This window comes from Ovis aries, chromosome 14 (genome assembly GCF_016772045.2).
Source record: "Ovis aries strain OAR_USU_Benz2616 breed Rambouillet chromosome 14, ARS-UI_Ramb_v3.0, whole genome shotgun sequence".
Lineage (NCBI taxonomy): Eukaryota > Metazoa > Chordata > Mammalia > Artiodactyla > Bovidae > Ovis > Ovis aries.
This window is the reverse complement of record NC_056067.1, coordinates 65,890,638-65,910,716: the sequence shown is the minus strand read 5'-3', so window position 1 is coordinate 65,910,716 and position 20,079 is coordinate 65,890,638. Positions and strand designations below refer to the sequence as shown.

General features: G+C 43.7%; 1 non-coding gene across 1 annotated transcript; it reads right to left on the bottom strand.

Annotated features, from left to right (window-relative positions):
• Nucleotides 1–4,165: 4,165 nt before the first annotated feature.
• Nucleotides 4,166–4,238, bottom strand: TRNAW-CCA (transfer RNA tryptophan (anticodon CCA)). The gene has a single exon. It is a non-coding gene; the product is annotated as a tRNA-Trp (tRNA).
• Between the last annotated feature and the right edge of the window lie 15,841 nt (nucleotides 4,239–20,079).

Here is a 20,079-nt window from a genome sequence, read left to right as displayed (position 1 = left end):
GTATGTGTTTTCTTTCCCCTGAAGGTCAATGCAAGTTTTGCTTATTTAAAAATAAAATTTTAATCTAAGATGATATAAACAACGTAACTGCTTAGAAAGAAAACATACTTATTGCAATCAATATTCATTTGATTGTACTGGAAAGGTTCCACATAAGCTTTTTAAAAAATTCAGTGAAATGCGACTGATAAAAGTATGTGATAAAGTAATAAGTATTATAATGGTAAGTATTCTATACTCAGTGTTTTGGAAACATTTTAAATTATCAGTTCAGTTCAGTCGCTCAGTCGTGTCTGACTCTTTGCGACCCCATGAATCGCAGCACACCAGGCCTCCCTGTCCATCACCAACTCCCGGAGTTCACTCAGATTCACATCCATCGAGTCCGTGATGCCATCCAGCCATCTCATCCTCTGTCGTCCCCTTCTCCTCCTGCCCCCAATCCCTCCCAGCATCAAAGTCTTTTCCAGTGAGTCAACTCTTCGCATGAGGTGGCCAAAGTACTGGAGTTTCAGCTTTAGCATCATTCCTTCCAAAGAAATGCCAGGGCTGATCTCCTTCAGAATGGACTGGTTGGATCTCCTTGCAGTCCAAGGGACTCTCAAGAGTCTTCTCCAACACCACAGTTCAAAAGCATCAATTCTTCGGCGCTCAGCCTTCTTCACAGTCTGACTCTCACATCCATACATGACTACTGGAAAATCCATAGCCTTGACTAGACGGACCTTAGTCGGGAAAGTAATGTCTCTGCTTTTGAATATGCTATCTAGGTTGGTCATAACTTTCCTTCCAAGGAGTAAAAGTCTTTTAATTTCATGGCTGCAGTCACCATCTGCAGTGATTTTGGAGCCCAAGAAAATAAAGTCTGACACTGCTTCCACTGTTTCTCCATCTATTTCCCATGAAGTGATGGGACCAGATGCCAATGTTGAGCTTTAAGCCAACTTTTTCACTCTCCTCTTTCACTTTCCTCAAGAGGCTTTTTAGTTCCTCTTCACTGTCTGCCATAAGGGTGGTGTCATCTGCATATCTGAGGTGATTGATATTTCTCCCGGCAATCTTGATTCCAGCTTGTGTTTCTTCCAGTCCAGCGTTTCTCATGATGTACTCTGCATGTAAGTTATTTAAGCAGGGTGACAATATACAGCCTTGATGTACTCCTTTTCCTATTTGGAACCAGTCTGAAGTGGTTTGCCATTCCCTTCTCCAGTGGACCACATTCTGTCAGACCTCTCCACCATGACCCGCTCATCTTGGGTTACCCCACGGGCATGGCTTTGTTTCATTGAGTTAGACAAGGCTGTGGTCCTAGTGTGGTTAGATTGACTAGTTTTCTGTGAGTATGGTTTCAGTGTGTCTGCCCTCTGATGCTCTCTTGCAACACCTACCATCTTACTTGGGTTTCTCTTACCTTGGGCATGGCGTATCTCTTCACAGCTACTCCAGCAAAGTGGAGCCTCTGCTCCCTACCTTGGATAAGAGGTGTCTCCTCACCACCGCCCTTCCTGACCTCCAACGTGGGATGGCTCTTCTAGGCCCTCCTGGGCCCAGGCAGCCACCGCTCCTTGGGTTTGGGGTGGCTCCTCCCAGCCACTGCCCCTGGTCTTGGGCACCAGGTGGAAATTATCAGGCCGCCTTATTCTGGCTGGTTATAGGGAAATTTTGAAATCAAAATGAATTTTTCATGAATTATTGTATAACATTTGGATAGTTTTCACAAAAATTGCCTGTTACAAAATATTGCCAAACGTTTTATGGATACTTAAAATACAATTTTCTTATTGTTTTATACAAGTCATTTTTGTCATTTGAATGTTTTTGTATTTTGTTGCAGCAGTGAAAGCTCAGAATCCTAACCACTAGGCCGCCAGGGAACTCTCTGTATTTTTATTTACAAAAATCAAAGTATATTTTATGGCCTTAAATTGGGGCTTAACTTTGTAATGACTTGCACACCTTAGTTTATTAAAAATTTTTTTAACATTTTTATTATAAAAGCTACAGGTGTGCAGTATAGTGAGTCATAAATTTAAAGATTATACTCCATTTATAGTTGTTATGAAATATTGGCTATATTCTCCGTGTTGTACAGTATATCCTTGTAGTTTATTTTATACCTAATTTTTTGTAACCAAGCTATAGATGTACTTGTGGCACCCACTCTCCTCTCTCTGATTTACTATTGTCATTATCACCATGTTCAGGATCCCTCCTACTAATATTCATAGAACCTCCCCCTGGTCCAGACTGTCCACCAAATTTTGTAGATGTGTCCATCCAGAGATCCTCCCCATAGTTCCAGACCTGTGTACCCCACTACCTGCTAAATAACTCCATTCTTTTATTTTCTGAAGTATACCCTCAAAAGGAAACTGCAGGCAACTCAATGAGAATTATTACCACTGCAGAACACACAACATCGTTAATGGAACGTCTGTCCTTCTACCTCCCAACACCAAAAATCTTGGTGTCAGAACCTTACTCCCACCTTACTTTCTCTCACAATCAGAAAAACCAGGCTGTCTTGCTTTAAAAAGTGATTCCAAGGTTTCCTTCTTCCACAGCCACAACAGTGGTTCACACTAAGAGCGCTCACCCCGCATTCCTCTATTTCCCACTTCCCCCTTTTGTAATGGCAATGTCTGTCCTTTGCCTGTGTCAGGATTACATTTTTGAAGCATGAAACCTCGGGTTTCACATCTGGAGAGCAATTTTGCCTCAGGGTTAATTGTACATTAGGTCTCAGTCATATCTGAGTTAGATGATATGTAGATGCGTGTTTGAACTTTCTAATATGACATTAAAACTTACTATAAAATTACACACTTTTTCTTTCATGTTTCCTTTCTGTGCTCATTGAAGAATGTAAGCTGCATGAAAAAAGAATAGGTTTGCATGTGTTGTGGTTTCCGTACACCTAAAACAGTGCCTGACACTGTATTTTGCCTAATGAAAATTTACTGGAACTGTGAGTAAACACGATACTCCAAATTCTTGTTCACATTTACTAGTTTGGACTAGTTTTTAAAAATAAAGTTAATTAAGGTTTTTTTATTCATTTATTTTGGGTGCACTAGGTCTCCCTTACTGTGCACCGGCTTTCTCTAGTTTCAGCGAGCAGGAGCTTCTCTTGTTGCAGAGCAGAGGCGCAATAATTGTGGCACACTGGCCTATTTGCCCCGAGGCATGTAGAAATCTTCCCGGACCAGGCAGGTGTGGAATCCATGTCCCCTGCTGTGGCAGGCGGATTCTTATTAATGTACCATCAGGGAAGTCCTAGTTTAGCTAATCTTAACGTCCCTGTCAATTCTTTCTCCAAGCTGGTATTACTGTTTTCAAGAATAAAAGCACTACTGAAAATTCTCTGATGTCTTCAACATCACTTGCTGTATCCCCAGGGCGGTATCTGCTACTGTCTTTGAATAACAACACAAATATTAATAACTTTCTGAAACTTGCATGTCAAAACTTTCTGATATTATCTCATTTCCCTGTAAAGAAGTGTGTCTGCAGTCACTGGAAAATGATAGTCACTTACCAGCAAGGACACGAGATCGTAAGCTTAAGATGCCTTCTTTTATATAAGTGTTCAGATATTCCCTTCCATACGTGCTGCGACTCTCAAAGTTGCAGTTACTGACCCATACCAAAATAACATTAGTTCGGTTGCTCTCAGTTTGAGATGGATATCTGTTCACTAAAAGGAATTGAGTTTATGCTAGGAAGTGGAATAAGAGATAATATACAGATGAAAGTGTTTCTCAGTGGATAGGACACAATCCCTGGTTCTGTAGGCAAGAAAGAAGCTTTATTGTGGAACCGGAAGTAAAACTCCTGCTTTACCACCTAATTCAGAATATCCATCTTCTTCCCTGAGTCATGACCCCGTACAGACTTTTCCTCATAGCTAATCATAATACAACACAGAAAACTGACTACAGCTTCAGTACATGGATTTCAAGAACAATTATATAATGTGTCCAGCTACTTGCTGACTCATATCTGAATGGCTCTAGAATAATATGGCCATTAAGGTGAGGTGAAGTCGCTCAGTCGTGTCTGACTCTTTGTGACCCCGTGGACTGTAACCTACTAGGCTTCTCTGTCCATGGGATTCTCCAGGCAAGAATACTGGAGTGGATTGCCATTTCCTTCTCCAGGGGATCTTCCTGACCCAGGGATCGAACCTGGGTCTCCTGCATTGGAGGCAGACGCTTTAACCTCTGAGCCACCAGGGATTACTAATATGGCCATTGAGAGGCCATTTAGAGGACATCCTGGATGGTGAAGTCAAGTGGGCCTTAGGAAACATCACTCCGAACAAAGCTGATGGAGGTGATGGAATTCCAGTTGAGCTATTTCAAATCTTAAAAGATGATGCTGTTAAAGTGATGCACTCAATATGCCAGCAAATTTGGAAAACTCGGCAGTGGCCACAGGACTGGAAAAGGTCAGTTTTCATCCCAATCCCAGAGAAATGCAATGCCAAAGAGTACAATTGCACTCATCTCACATGCTCAAAATTCTCCAAGCCAGGCTTCAACAGTATGCGAACCATGAACTTCCAGTTGTTCAAGCTGGATTCTGAAAAGGCAAAAGTCAAAAGAACCAGAGATCAAATTGCCAACATCCATTTGATCATCAAAAAAGCAAGAGAGTTCCAGAAAAATATCTGCTTTATTGGCTACGCCAAAGTCTTTGACTGTGTAGATCACAACAAACTGGAAAATTCTTCAAGAGATGGGAATACCAGAGCACCTGACCTGCCTCTTGAGAAATCTGTATGCAGTTAGAACTGGACATGGAACAATAGACTGGTTCCAAATTGGGAAAGGAGTATGTCAAGGCTGTATATTGTGACCCTGCTTATTTCACTTCTATGCAGAGTACATCATGAGAAATGCCGGGCTGGATGAAACACAAGTGGAATCAAGATTGCCGGGAGAAATATCAATCACCTCAGATATGCAGATGACACCACCCTTATGGCAGAAAGTGAAGAGGAACTAAAAAGCCTCTTGATGCAAGTGAAAGAGGAGACTGAAAACGTTGGCTTAAAACTCAACATTCAGAAAACGAAGATCATGGCATCCAGTCCCATCACTTCATGGCAAATAGATCAGGAAACCTTGGAAACAGTGAGTGACTTTATTTTGGGGGGCTCTAAAATCACTGCAGATGGTGACTGTAGCTATGAAATTAAATGATGCTTACTCCTTGGAAGAAAAGTTATGACCAATCTAGACAGCATATTAAAAGCAGAGACATTACTTTGCCAACAAAGGTCTGTTTAGTCAAAGCTATGGTTTTTCCAGTAGTCATGTATAGATGTGAGTTGGACCATAAAGAAGGTGGAGTGCCAAAGAATTGATGCTTTTCAACTCTGCTGTTGGAGAAGACTCTTGAGAGTCCCTTGGCCTGCAAGAAGATCCAACCAGTTAATCCTAAAGGAGATTAGTCCTGAATATTCGTTGGAAGGACTGATACTGAAGCTGAAACTTCAATACTTTGGCCACCTGATACAAAGAACTGATTCATTGGAAAAGAGACTGATGCTGGGAAAGATTGAAGGCAGGAGCAGAAGGGGACGACAGAGGCTGAGATGGTTGATGGCATCACCAACTCAATGGTCATGAATTTGTGAAAGCTCCGAGAGTTGGTGATAGCGAGGGAAGCCTGGCGTGCTGCAGTCTGTGGGGTCGAAAAGAGTCGGACACGACTGAGCGACTGATCTGAACTTGCTGATTCATATCTGAATGGCTCTGGGATAATATGGCCATTTAGAAGATATCTGAGTGCATCTTATTGACTTAAAAATATTGTACAAGTTAGAGTTGCAAGTTCAGTTTTATTTGGGGGCTAAATTAGGACTGAACCCCAGGAAACAGCACCTCAGATAACTCTGAGAAAGTGCTCCAAAGAGATGGAGGTAAGGTCAGTGTACATGCGATTTTGGTGAAGGGAGACTACATGCAATCAAGCGCATATTTTTCCGAGGTTTCTGCTAGTTTCGGGAAATTCTGTGAGAGTCATGAGGAAACACTCATCACCATGAAGGATTTTAGTGCTTTTCTAGATATGAGGAGATATAAGAATTGGGCTCATAAAATCACCTCCTGAGAATATCTGTCTGAAGACCTGTCCTGCAAGTTTGCTGCCCTCCCCGCCCCGCCCCCACGCAAGCATAGAACGCTTCATTTCTGCTCACCACTCAGAACTGCTTTCAGAGGGTGTTGAAGTCAACAGCTGGAGCAGAGCCCACATGATTTAATCCTTGTAGAGGGAGGTGGCATGCACCATGGCAAATGCCAATCTGTAGTTGACAGTCTCAATCTTTTATCTTCTGGGAACTGATTGAGCTTCAGGAATTCTGAAATTTTGTCAGTTTGCTGCGTTTAACAAGAAACAGAACCCTTCCTTCCTCAAGGTAGGATGACTGCTTTCCAGCATCCTTCCTGGTGCCAGTTGGCGCAAGTTCTGGTTGGTCAGAAAGGAGAACACCCTTTCGGGCAATTGCTAAAGCCCTGAGAACAATACTACTGGGAAGAGCCTGTGCCCAGGAAGGAAGATCCACATAAATGCATTTCCGGGGAAATTCTTCACACTGGGCCCATTGGAGCAGGACTTCCAGTATCTTGCTCGTGGCGGCATTTTAAACTGCTGTGAGTGTCCTGATTGGGGGCCACTGATTCCTCACCGGGTGACTGGATCTAGAAAGCACGAGAGCAGGCACTGTCCCCGCGCTGCACCGTGGGCTCTGAGGTTCTGCAATGGCGACCAGGCCCCCTGCGCTAGGCCGAGGAGAGGACAGTCCCTGCCCGCGTCCCCCGGCCGCTCCGGCCAGTCTGATGGCGGTGGCGGCGCTGAGGGATCCACCGCAGGTAAACGCTGGCCCGCAGGGCTCTCACCGCCCTCAACCCACCAGTCACTAAAGCCCCGAGTGCAGGGCGCCTGCTCATGCAGGGAGCCCAGGCCCCGGGCTCCAGGACGGTGAGGCGGCCGTGGGTGGTCCCACGTGTAGGTGCAGAGACTTGGAGGTCGGACTGAGGCGGGTGGGATTGGGGAACCTGGATTCCAACTGATGTCTGCAGGAAGCCGCGTTGAGGGAGTGTACCTGAACTGGCAGAGAGAGGTGGTTTCTTTTTCTGCTTGACTTGAAGGCGGTGGAGGCTAGTGGACAGAAGAGGGGCACTTCTGTTAGGGGTTTGTTGTTGTGGTTTTTACACTGCGTGTGGTCTTCGTTCCGCCCACTGGGCTCTTCCTTGCTGCTGGGGGGCTTTCTCTAGTTGCAGAGGGTGCGGGGTGGCTTCGCTTGTGGGCACAACTCTGGCTGTAGCTGGAGTGAGTAGCTGTGGTGCAGGGACTTAGTTGCTCTGCGCCATGTGATAGCTTCCCAGACCAGGGATCAAACCTGTGTCCCCTGCATTGGCAGGCAGAGCTACCAGAGAAATCCCATATGTGTTAGGGTTTTAAAGGTCACCAAAATCCCTCAGAGAGGGAACAGATTGGAGGTGGTTGGCGAACAGGTTGCGGCAAAGACAAGTAGCACCATTTCCCAAGGTCAGGGATCTGATAAGAGGCTGCTCTGAGGACTGAAACACAGAGGTTAGTAAGTTAACCCCAAGTCCAGGTTCAAGGCCTGGTGGGGATCCAGGGGAGTCCTGCACACTTGGAGTCTAGCCACAGGTGCCTTCCCCTTCCCCCAGGTTCTGAAGGTTGGAAAAGAACTTAGGGATGTTCCACAAGGCAGGAGATGAGGTACCAGTCCCTCCCTGGTATTGACACCACCCACAAAGAGTGGTCAGCTGATAAAGAGTCTGCCTGCAATGAGGGAGACCTGGGTTTGATTCCTGGGTTGGGAAGATCCCTGGAGAAGGGAAGGGTTACCCACTCCAGTATTCTGGCCTGGAGAACTCCATGGATCGTATAGTCCATGGGGTTGCAAAAAGTTGGACACGACTGAGCGACTTTCACTTTATAGAGTGTCAGGGTATTGTGTCCAGAGACTTGCCTGGATATAATCTCAGCTCTTGAATGTGAGGGCCGTGAATCCAGCTCTGGGTCCTGGCTGCAGAACAAAGGTAACATACACATGTTCCGTTTCCTGATGGCTAGTGTAGACTGGTATGGAAGGTTTCCCCAGGAACAGAGCATGTGCAAATGCTTGGAGGCGTGTCTGAACTGGGAGCAGGGTACAGCAGGTCTTCATTTTTTCAAGAACCAACAGCAGGGGATCTGGTAATCAGGTCTTTATTTTGTGAATAATTATGTTTGGTTGTGCCGGGTGTTTATCGCTGTAAGTGGGCTTTCTCTAGTTGTAGCAAGTCGGGTCTACTCTTTCTTGAGGTGGTCGGTCTTCTCATTGTGGTGGCTTCTCTTGCTGCAGAGCTGGGGCACTAGGGCTAGCAGGCTTCAGTCGTTGCGGAGCATGGCCTTAGTTTCGCCACGGCTTGTAGTGATCTTCCTAGACCAGGAATGAAATTTGTGACCCCTGCACTGGCAGACAGATTCTTAACCACTGTACCACCTGAACTTGTCACACAGCATTGTTAATCAGCTGTACTCCAATAGTAAATAAAAAGCTTGAAATATTGAAAAAAAAATATGTGGCTTGGGAGGCAGAGAAATAATTGAAACAAATTGGTACTGAGGCCAGTGCTCCTGCTAACTTAATATTATCCAGATTCACCAGAATTGTGCAGTGAGCCTTGATGGAGCCTAGAGTATTTCAGTCTTGTTGGAGGATAAGGTCTGTGGTAAATGTAGTCAAGAGTCATCATGCCGCAGGGAGACTGTAAGGGCTGCGATTTTAAGGAAGGTTGAGTAGACGGTTGTGACTGTTGAGGGGGCAGATTATCAAAGTGTATCACAGAACTGGAAGCGTGTCACGGGTGTGTGTGATTCACGTGCTGCATTGCACATGGCTAATGTTGAATCAGGGAGCAGAAGCCTGTAGAGAGACCTGCAAAGCAGCATGTGGGACTCTCCCTGGCACCGAGACTCATCAGAGGTCTGGGGTGGTAGTGGACAATTGTAGAGTGTCCAGCAGTCTCTGGAAGCTATGCGCTGGGTGTATGAATGAGTCCAGGGTGAATCCTGTGTTATAGAGCAGGAAGATGGCAGAACTGTGGGAGTGTAACCCCACACTGTGGGCGTGGGGAATGATGATGTTAGAGACGGTCTATACAGTGATGTGCACATGCAGGGGTACTGTGAGCGGATGGCCCCACAGGCCTGGCATTCGGGACTTGATAGTGAAGCATGAGCCCGGGTTTGTCTGTGTGTTGTACGTATAGTCTGGGAGACTCCAGGGGAATTGCTTGATGGGAGGGATGGGGCTCTGCTAGCCAGGCCCAGAGCTTACATGGTGTGTATATATATATTTATATCTCCCTTTGTGTATTATTGCTGAGGGCTGACTACAATGATGTATGTGACCCAAGGATGACCCAAATCAGCAGCCCCAGGTCCTGGTATCTCCTCTGAGGTGAGAAGTTTGGGAGGAGAGTTTGGGTTCGATGTGCGTGGCAATGGACTGTGGGTTCTCGGAACATTGTTTCCTCTGTCCCTAGGTTGATAGGACAGTTTAAGCTTTAAAGACATTGCTGTGTACTTCTCCTCGGAGGAATGGAGGCTCCTTGATGAGGCTCAGATATACCTCAGTGTGCTCCTGGAAAGCTTTGCACTCGTGTCTTCACTGAGTAAGACTCTCAAAGCCTTTCCAGATACCTAGAGTGAGCTCTGTATGCTGGCTCCCCTTTTCCATGGGGGTGCTCTGTCTTCTGACAGGTGGACCTCCGGCACTGCTTGTTTTCCCAGCTTTCTGGGTAGTTGCTGTGGCAGTTGTGGCTGGGTTGTTTGCACTCCCTCTTTTCTACACTGAATCCTCACGGGGAAGAATTGGAGGTCTGTAGTCTTGCAGTGGGAGAAAGCAATGGCACCCGACTCCAGTGCTCTTGCCTGAAAAATCCATGGACAGAGGAGCCTGGTAGGCTGCAGTCCATGGGGTTGCTGAGAGTCGGACATGACTGAGCGACTTCGCTTTTACTTTTTGCTTTCATGCGTTGGAGAAGGAAATGGCAACCCATTCCAATGTTCTTGCCTGGAGAATCCCAGGGACGGGGAAGCCTGGTGGGCTTCCGTCTATGGGGTCGCACAGAGTCGGACACAACTGAAGCGCCTTAGCAGCAGCAGCAGTCTTGCAGTGAGTTTAATGGACTGCACCGGCTTGTAACTGAAGATTTGTCCCTTTTGAGCAGCAACTTCTCTGTTTCTGTGAGTTCAAAGTGTTTTTTTCTTTGTTTTAAATTCTACATGAGTGATACCATACATGATTTGGCATAATGTCCTTCTGGTTCATCCATGTATATGGGAGGACTTCCTTTTTTTTATGGCGGAATACTCTTTCAGATGGGCATGTGTGTGTGTGAGTATATCACACCTTGTTTATCTATTCACACATGGATGAACACTTGGGTTGTCTCCGCATCTTGTGTATTGTCCATAATGCTGCCGCAGACATAAGAGTGCAGATCATGTTTCCCCATTTGGTTTCATTTCTTTTGGCTATATTCCAAGAAATGGGATTGCTAGATCGTATGGTAGTTCTATTTCGAACTTTTGAGGAACTTCCATACTGTCTAGTCACAATGCCTGTACCAATTTATCTTACCACCAAGTGTACAAGGGTTCCTTTCTCTCTGTACTTTTGCCAGCACTCATCTGTTTGATGATAGCCATCCTGACAGTTTTGTAATAATATCTCATTGTGGTTTGGATTTACATTTCCCTGGTGATTAGTGAGAAAGAACAGTTTTTCATGGACTTGTTAGCCAGTTGTATATAACATCTAATCAGATCCTCTGCTCATATTTTAATAAGATTATTCTTTTTTTGCTGATTTGATTATGTTATATATTTAAAGTATCATCACCTTACTAGGTTCATGGCTTGCTAATCATTTTCTGCCATTCTGTAGATGACATTTTCATTTTGTTCATTTTTTTTCTTTTTTTGCTCTGCAGAAGCTTTTCAGGTTGATGTAGTTTCACTTCTAATTTTTTTCCCACTGTACTTGCATGTCATACTAAAAAAAAAAAAAAAAAAAAGAGTCATTGCCAAGACCACTGCCAAATAGCTTATTCCTTCTTTTTGCCGCCAAGCAAGTTTACACTTTCAGGTCTTATGTTTAACTCTTTAATTCACTCTGAGTTAATTACTGTCAATGGGGTTCAGTTTCACTGTGGGTGTTTTTCATATGTATGTTTATTGACTTACCTGGCTGCATCAGGTCTTCGTGGCAGCACACAGCACCTTCACTGTGTCATGAGGGATCTTTTGCTGCAGCGCACAGGCTGTCCAGCTGTGCCACAGACTCTGGGGCACATGGGCTCAGGCTTAGTCACTTCGTAGCATGTGGGATCGTAGGCGAGTGAATCTGCTTCCTCTGCATTGCAAGGTGGATTCTTTACCTCTGGGCCGCCAGGGAAGCCCCAGTTTCACTGTTTTGCGTGTGGGGATCCAGTTTTCTCAACACCTTTTATTGAAGAGACTGCCCTTTCCCCATTGTGTGTTCTGTGCATCCTCGTCGAAGATTAGTTGACCGCATATGTTTGGGACTTTTTCCTGAGTTCTTTATTCTGTTCCATTACTTTGTGTGTCTGTTTTTATGACAGTAAAATACTATTTTGATTACTTTAGTTTTGCAGTGTATTTTGAAATCAGGAAGTTTCATATCTTGAGATTTGATGTTCTTGCTTAAGATTGCTTTGGCTCTTTGAGGTCATCTGTGGCTCCATATGAACTTTAGGATTCATCTTCTATTTCTGTGAAAAATTGTAATTTTGATAGGAATTGCATTGAATCTGTATATTGCATAGAGTAGCATGGATACTGTAATGCTATTAATTATTCCAGTACAAGGACATGAGTCATCTTTTCATTTATTTGTGTCACTTTCTTTTATCAGTGTCTTATAGTTTTCAGTGTTCAAATCTTTTTGGTTAGATTTGGTCATATGTATTTCGGTCGTGTATCTTTGGCCATATGTATTTCATTGTTTTTGATATTATATATGTAATTGCTGCCCTAGTTTTTATTCAGATGTTTTATTGTTTTTAGAGATGCAACTGATTTTTGCATATTGATTTTTGTATCCTGTGACTTTACTGAGTTTGTTTAATAGTTGTAACAGTTTTAAGGGGGAGCCTTTAGGATCCTCTGTATATAAGATCTTGTCTTCTTCAGACACAGTTTTGCTTCTTTTGTGATTTTATTATTATTAGTTTTCCCTCATGACCTGGTGATCTGGGCATGCCTTCCAGAACAATATTGAATAGAAATGAACATAATAGGCATCTTTTTCTTGTTCCTGATTTTAGAGGGAAAGCTTTCAGGTTTCAAATTTTGAGTGTGATGTTGTGTGTATGTGTGCTTAGTCAGGTCTGACTCTTGGTGACCCCATGGACTGTAACCCACCAGGCTCCTCTGTCCATGGGCTTTTCCAGGCAAGAATATGATGTCAGCATGGACTTATTGTATATGTGTGTATCATATTGAGTTACATTCTTTCTACACATAAGGTGTTAAGAGTTTTTGACAGGTAAATGTGCTCTATTTTGTTAAGGGATTTTTCTGCATTTATTAAGATGATCATATGATTTGTATCCTTCGTTCTATTATGTGTCATGTTCATTGATTTGTATATGAAAAACTATCCTTGTATCCCAGGAGTAAATCACACTTGATGATGGTGTAAGATTCTTTAATACACTGTTGAGTTTGGTTTGCTATTTTCTGCTGGAGGTTTTTTTCTTCTATGTTTATCAAGGATGTTGGCATGTAGTTTGTGTTTTGCTTGTAATTTCCGTAACTTTCTCTGGTAGTGACATATATCTCTAGCCTGGAGAAGTGAGTTTGGGAGTGTTTCTTCAATGTTTTGGAAGAGTTGAGGAAGGGCTACATTAGTTCTTAAAATCATGGTAGAATTTGCAAGTGACTGCATTTTTCTTTGTTGGGACAGTTTGTCATTATAAATGATTTTTTAAAAATTGAAGGATAGTTGGTTTACAATATCATGTCAGTATCAGGGTAAGACACAGTGACTCAATATTTTTATTAATTGGGAAATTCTCTGAGGGTCCAGTGATTAGAACTGTATGCTTCCATTGCAGGAGGCATGGGTTGACCTCTGGTTGTCAAACTGAGATCATGCATGCCATGCAGCCTAGCCAAAAAGTGTTTTATGAGTTATACTAGATTTCACGTTATTAGAAAACAGTGGCTGTATTTCCCTGTGCTGTGAAATATATCTTAGTTGCTTAGTTTGCTGGGAGATAATTGATTAACGATTCAGTTTCTTTACTTGTTACTGATTTGTTCAGTTTGTTTTTTTTCTCTTCATGCTTTCTTCATGCTGGGCTGTCTGTTTCAAATAATGTCTTCATTTTTTTCTGGTTTTCCCTGTTTGTTAGCAGTTAATTGTTTGTCTGTGGCTTTACTGGGTCCCTGTTGCGTGTCCCAGGCTTTCTCTAGTGGCGCGTGGGGACTACTCTTCGTCTCAGCGTGCGGGCTTCTCGTCGCAGGGGTTCTCTTGTGGCGGAGCACGGGCTGCAAGCGCCTGGGCTCTGGCAGCTGCGGCGGGTGGGCTCAGTGCTTGCAGGGCGCGGGCCCTGGAGCGCGCAGGCTGAGTAGTTGTGGTGCAAGGGCTCAGTTGCTCCTCAGCATGTGGAATCTTCCTGGCCCGGGCTCAAATCCATGTTCCCTGCGTTGGCAGGTGGATTCACAACAACTGGACCACCAAGGATGTCCTGGCATTTAATCGTTGAAAGTAGCTTTCTATGATCTTCGTGTCTCTGCAGTATCAGCTGTAGTATCCTGCTTTTTCGTTTCTGATTTCATTTACTTGATCTTTTCTTTTCGTGCAGCTAAAGGTTTGTCCATTTTGATTCTTTTCAAAAACCAACTCTTAGCTTTGTTAATCTTCCCATTGTATTTTTAGTCTGTATTTTATTTATTTCTGCTCTAATATTTGTTATTTCCTTCCTTCTAGATTTGAGCTTAATTGTGTTTAAGTTTTGGCATATTTTGATCCCATTTTATTTTGTCTTAAGATAATCTTGTTTTCTTATTTTTTTCCCTTCAACACATTCAGGAGTGTATTCTTTAATGGCCATGTGTCTTTTTTAACGTCCGTATATTTTTGAGCTTTCCAGCATTCACAATGATATGTTATTGGGGACTTCCAGGTGGTGCAGTGGTAAAGAATCTATCTGCCAATGCAGGAGATTAAAGAGATGTGGATTTGATCCCTGTGTTGGGAGGATCCCATGGAGTAGGAAATGGTAACGTTCTCTTAGTGTTCTTGCCTGAAAAATTCCATGGACAGAGAAGCCTGGTGGGCTACAGTCTATAGAGTCACAAATAGTCAGACATGACCGAGCAAATGAGCACGTTATGTTACTGATTTTTAGTTTCCAACCCTTATGGATGGATAAAATTCTTGACATGATTTAAGTCTTCTTAAATGTGTTAAGACTTGTTTTGTGACCTAATATATGATCTCTCTTAAAGAGGGTGTTCTCTGTCCATTGAGAAGAATGTATTCTGTTGTAGTTGATTGGAATATTCTGTGTGTTTGTTAGGCTCAGGTGGTCTAAAGAGTCATTCAGTATTTTGTCAGTGCTTGAGCTAAAGTGTCATTAAATATTTCCTTATCCATTTTCTATTTGATTAATCTACCCATTCTTGAAAGATGGGTATTAAAGTCTGCTAATGTTATTTCATTGTTGTCTTTTCTGCCTTCCAGTTTCTTAATATTTGCCTTATACATTTAAATGCTCTGATGTTAGATACATATTACTTATAATATGTTCTGCTCTCTTGATGAGTCAACACCTTTATCGTTACTTAATGATTTTTTTTTTGTCTATTGTGATAGGTTTTGACTTAAAGTTTATTTTATTTGGCTTAAGTGTGGATTATAAATATAAGCTAGTGTTTTGTTTCCATTTGTGTGGAGGTTTTTTTCTTCTTCTTCTTCAATATTTTCTCTTTCAGCCTATTTGTGTTCTTAAAGCTGAAGTAAGTCTCTTGAAGCCTTTACCCTCAGGCACTGTGTGTCTTTTAAAACTTCTGTATTTTGTACTTTGCCAGCTCTGTGTGGCTGCAGCTGAGCTTTTGCTAGCTGCAGTGAGCTGGACTACTTTTTGGTGAACGGGCTTCTCATTGCAGCGACTTCTCTTATTGTGGAGCATGGGCTGAAATGAGTCTCTTGAGGGCTTTATCGCCAGCCACCGTGTCTTTTGAATGGAGAGGACTTGCCTGGCAGTCCTGAACGTCCACTGCAGGGGGTGCAGGTTCTACCCCTAGTCAGGGAACTAAGAGTGTGCATATAGTGTGACCAAGAATTAAAAAGCAGACAAACCAAAAAGCACAAAAGAGAGAATGGAGAAAATTTTGTCAGGACTTTACAATTGCCAACTCATTAATTTTTGTATGACTGATTTGTAGTTCCTTTGGTATTTCCACCATTTCTTCTTCTTCTTTTTTTAATGTTTATTTAGAGGATACTTGCTTTATAATATTGTTAGTTTCTGCCTACATCGACATGAATCAGCCATAGGTATACATATGCCCCCACCCTTTTGAACCTCCCTCCCACCTCTCACCCCATCCTATCCCTCTAGGTTATCACGGAACCCCGTTCCCTGTGTCATACAGCCAGTCCCACAGGGTCTCTGTTTTATACATGATAGTGTATATCAGTGTTTCTCTTTCAGTTCATCCCTCCTGCTCCTTCCCCTACTGTGTCCACAAGTTGCTTCCTATGTCTGTGTCTCCATTGCTGCTCTCAAATAGGCTCATCAGTATCATCTTTCTAGAATCTGTGTGTATGTGTTAATATATGATATTGTTCTCTTAATGACTTCACTTTGTACAATAGGTTCTAGGTTCATCTGCCTCATTAGAACTGACTCAAATGTGTTGCTTTCTATGGCCGAGTAATACTCCATTGTATATATGTGCCACGGCTTCTTTATCTGTTCATCTGTTGATGGACATCTAGGTTTGCTTCCGTGTCCTAGCTATTGTAAATTGTGCTGCAATAAACATTGGGATACATGTGTCCTTTTCAATTATTGTTTCTTCAGGAACAAAACAAAGGTGCCCACTCTCACTACTAATATTCAACCATTTCTTTTTAAAAACACCTTTGGCTCATTTCTTTGTCACTTCTTGTGGTACTTCCACAATGTGAATATTATTGTCCTGGATAACATCCCATAATAACTTCAGTAGGCTTTCTTCAGTCTTTCTTCCCTGTGCTTGGATGGTTTGAAGTCACCTGATTCAAAGTCACAGATATTTCTCCTGCTTGATCAACTTGACTGTTCCCTATTGTATTTTTCATTTCATTTATTGTATTCTTCAGCTACAGAGTTTAATTCCATTATTTTCTTTCTATTTCAGATCTCTCTCTCTCTCTCTTTTTTTTTTTTTTTGCCACACCACATCACATGCAGAATCTTAATTTCTTGACCAGGGGTCAAACCCATACCTCCTGCAGTGGAAGCAGAAAGCCCTAACCATTGGACAGCCCAGGAATTCCAAATCTGTTCATTTGCTTGTGTTTTGTTTTCCTGCTTTCACTGAGTTTCTGTCTGAGTTCTCTTGGAGCTGGCTGAGTTTCCTCCAAGTATTTATTTGGAATTCTTGTCTAGTTACTTATAGATCTGCATTTTGGGGGGCTCACTTGCTGGAAAGTGATGCTCCGTTGGTGATGTCATGTTTCCTTGATATTTCATGTTTCTTCTAGCCTTTTGGTCATCTTTTTGCATCTGATGGACGAGTCACATCTAAATTTTCAGACTGGTTTTGGTGAGAAAAGACCACTGGCTAGGTGGGTGTGCCAGTTTCGGCTGTCAGGAGGGACTGGCCATATAATGGCTCTGCACCTTTGTCAGCTGTGGTCAGGGCCACCAAAGATTGCAGGGGTTCTGAGTAGACAAGGCTGCGAGATGAACTCCTAAGTACCGTTTCTGGGAAATCTGGGGAGGGTGTGACATCAGCACTGTGTTCAGGTCGCATAAGGAATGTTTCTCATCTAATTGGGATTTTTTGGTTTCTGCTAGTGTCACACCCCTTGTCTGTCTTTCTTGTCCTGTTGTTAGTACTTGGCTGACTAGCCAGTTTTACTTCACTGTTACGTCTACTCTGACTTCCAGCCCAGGTATAAGCCTCCTCCCTCTGGATTTCATATCTCGGTCCTTTCTCTCACACTTCCTCCTCTCTTGCTCTGCAGCTTTGGTTCACATGTGCTATGAGGTGTCCGCTCATCCTTAAATTGGCCGGGAACAGCAGCTGGGTTTCTCCTGGGTTTGGACATTTGCTTTTACACGGTCTCATGTCATTGCAGAATAGGTCCTGCAGGAATCCTCTGGCGCATGAGCAAGCTCTGCAGTGGGCTGCTCAACTTTGTGCTGCACCCTGTTTTTATGTCCTTCCCCTGGTTAAGGATACCATTCTTTTGCCTTAGAGGCACAGTCATGCCAAGTAGTGGAATGCCAGTGGAATTACAGATCTTTCTGGAAAACCATCCTGTAGACTCACCCCTGGATATGACTCATTACCTTTATGAAGATATTGCTCCCTCCTCAGAAAGTCGACAAGTTTATTTGTATTTATTTCATCACAGTTTGTGTGTGTGTGTGTGTGTGTGTGTGTGTGTTTTCAGGTTGCTGCTGTGGAGGAGAGGATTCAGAGGCACCCTTTAAACATAACATTTCTATAGGCATGTCACAGGCCAGGACTCCTAAGGCACTTTCATTTTCCCAGAAGAATCACATCTGTGAGAAGTGGAGTCTGGTCTTGGGAAGTATTTTTCACTTGTCAGAGCATGAAGAAACACAACACAGCCAGAAAGTGATTGGGTATAAAATACACAGGAAACAATTCCATTTTGGTGCACACCTCCAAAAACACCAGAAGCAGTGCATGGAAAAGAAATACTTTGGAAATGATGTAGACAGGGCCTTGTTTGTGAAGCGCTGCAAACTCCGTATGTCAGAAAAGCCCTCTCCCTGTGAGAAAGTTAACAGACTTTCTGGCCACCTCAGGACATCTCCAGCAACAGTCCACTCACACCAGGGAGAAGCCAGACAATATTGTCTAGTGTGAGCCAACTTTACAAAGCAGAGAAAGTCCTTACAACCTGGGAGAACACAAGGAAGCCCTGAACCCCAAACACACACTTGTTCAAGACGAGAGTGTCCACATTGGAAGACATTGTTTTGTGTGCAGTGAATGTAGCAGAACGTTCAAATACAAATCCTTATTTGTGTGCACCAGAGAGTCCACGCTAGAAAAAGACTCCATGTGTGTGGTGAATGTGGGAAATCATTCAGGCGAACCTCAACCCTCAATCTGCATCAAAGACTTCATACTGGGGCAAGGCAGTACAAGTGCAGCAAATGTGGGAATTTCTTTAGCCAAAACTTTGTCCTCACTTATCCCTGGAGAAGTCATTTTGGAGTCATAAGGTCTGAACACAGTCATGAGACAGGTGTTCTGCTTCTGGATCTGGTGTAGGGAGTAAGCTAGCAGGATTAAGAGGTTTACGAGGCATAAGAGAAAGGGACGGGTCGAGGAGGTGTATGCGGAGGATCTGTAGTCGAGCAGGGAGCAGAGAAAGGAAAGCCTGATGAGAGAGCAAATCTTTGAAGGAATGAGGTGAGCATACATTTAGAGGAGCATTTCGGGTTAGGTTTTGGGCTTCCGGTATTAAGAGGGTGGTTGCAGCTAAGGCCTGGAGACAAGGTGGCCATCCGAGCGTGACGGGATCGAGTTGTTTAGATAAGTGAGCTAGAGGGCCCCATATGCCCCTGCTTTTTTGGCACCGAATCCCTGAGGCGTGTTCTTGTCAAGAATGTACAAAAAGGAAAAAAGGCCTGGTGTAATCAGGTAAGGAAAGAAGGGGCCTGCAGTGAATGTTTGATAAGAGTCTGTATGGGGGTGTGGAGAGAGGTGGGGGCCAGTAAGGGTTCATCTAAGTTTCCTCGAGTAGCTTGGTAGAGAGGTTTTGCGTGGAGGGCAAAATTTGGGATCCATGTTTGGAAGAAGTTTAATAGACTGAATAGAGAAAGAAGTTCCCCCTTGGTTTGGGGCCTGGGGGTCTGTGTCAAAACATGAAGTCTCTAAGCTGGGATTATTTTGGACGTGGGAGTGAGAGGCAGTCCCATGTAACTGATGGTGGTGGAGCAGTTTGTGCTTTGGAGAGTGAGACTGTCTAGCCCAGTTGCCTGGGGCATTTAATACTGTCGCAGTGTGGACTAGGCAGTTACAGAGAGAGGAACTCCATAAAAGTAAATCATCTACACGCTGGAGGAAGGCAGTGGAGCCTAAGTCTAAAGTTTGTAGGTCTCTTTGGAGGGCTTGACCGAAAAAAATGAGGGCTATCTCTCAACCTTTGTGGTAAAACAGTCCGAGTTAACTGTTGAGATTGGTATGTGTCTGGGTCCGTCCAGGTGAAGGCAGATAGGGGCTGCGAGGAGCGGTGTAGAGGTATCGTAGAGAAAGCACCCTTGAGGCCCAGTACGGCGAAGCAGAGCCTGCCAGGCGGAATATGCGAGAGAAGGGTGTAGGGGTTCGTGGCCACGGGGTGTGCGGTATTATGGCCTCATGAATCTCGCAAAGATCTTGAACTAGATGCCAGGAGTGGGGTCCCTCTTTGGCTGCCAGTTTAGGAGTATTACGAGGAGAACAGATAGGCTGCAAAAGGCTGGCTTTGAGCAGTTGGGAGATTTTTGGTTTAAGTCCTTGTTGGGATTCTGTGGGCAGGGTATGTTTGGGTTATGACCTGAGAGGGATTTTTAAGAAAAACCTGTATGGGGGAATGGTGTCGGGCTACCGATGGGGCTTCACTGTCCCAGACCTCAGGATCTATTGGGGGAAGGTCAGGGGGCAGGTTTTGGGAGTGAAGGCTGGCCACAGGTTTGGGTGCCATTTGGATGCAAAGAACTGTTACGGGATCTAAGAATGGGAGGTTTATAGAAGTTTGTAGTTTAGCCAGAAGATCATGTC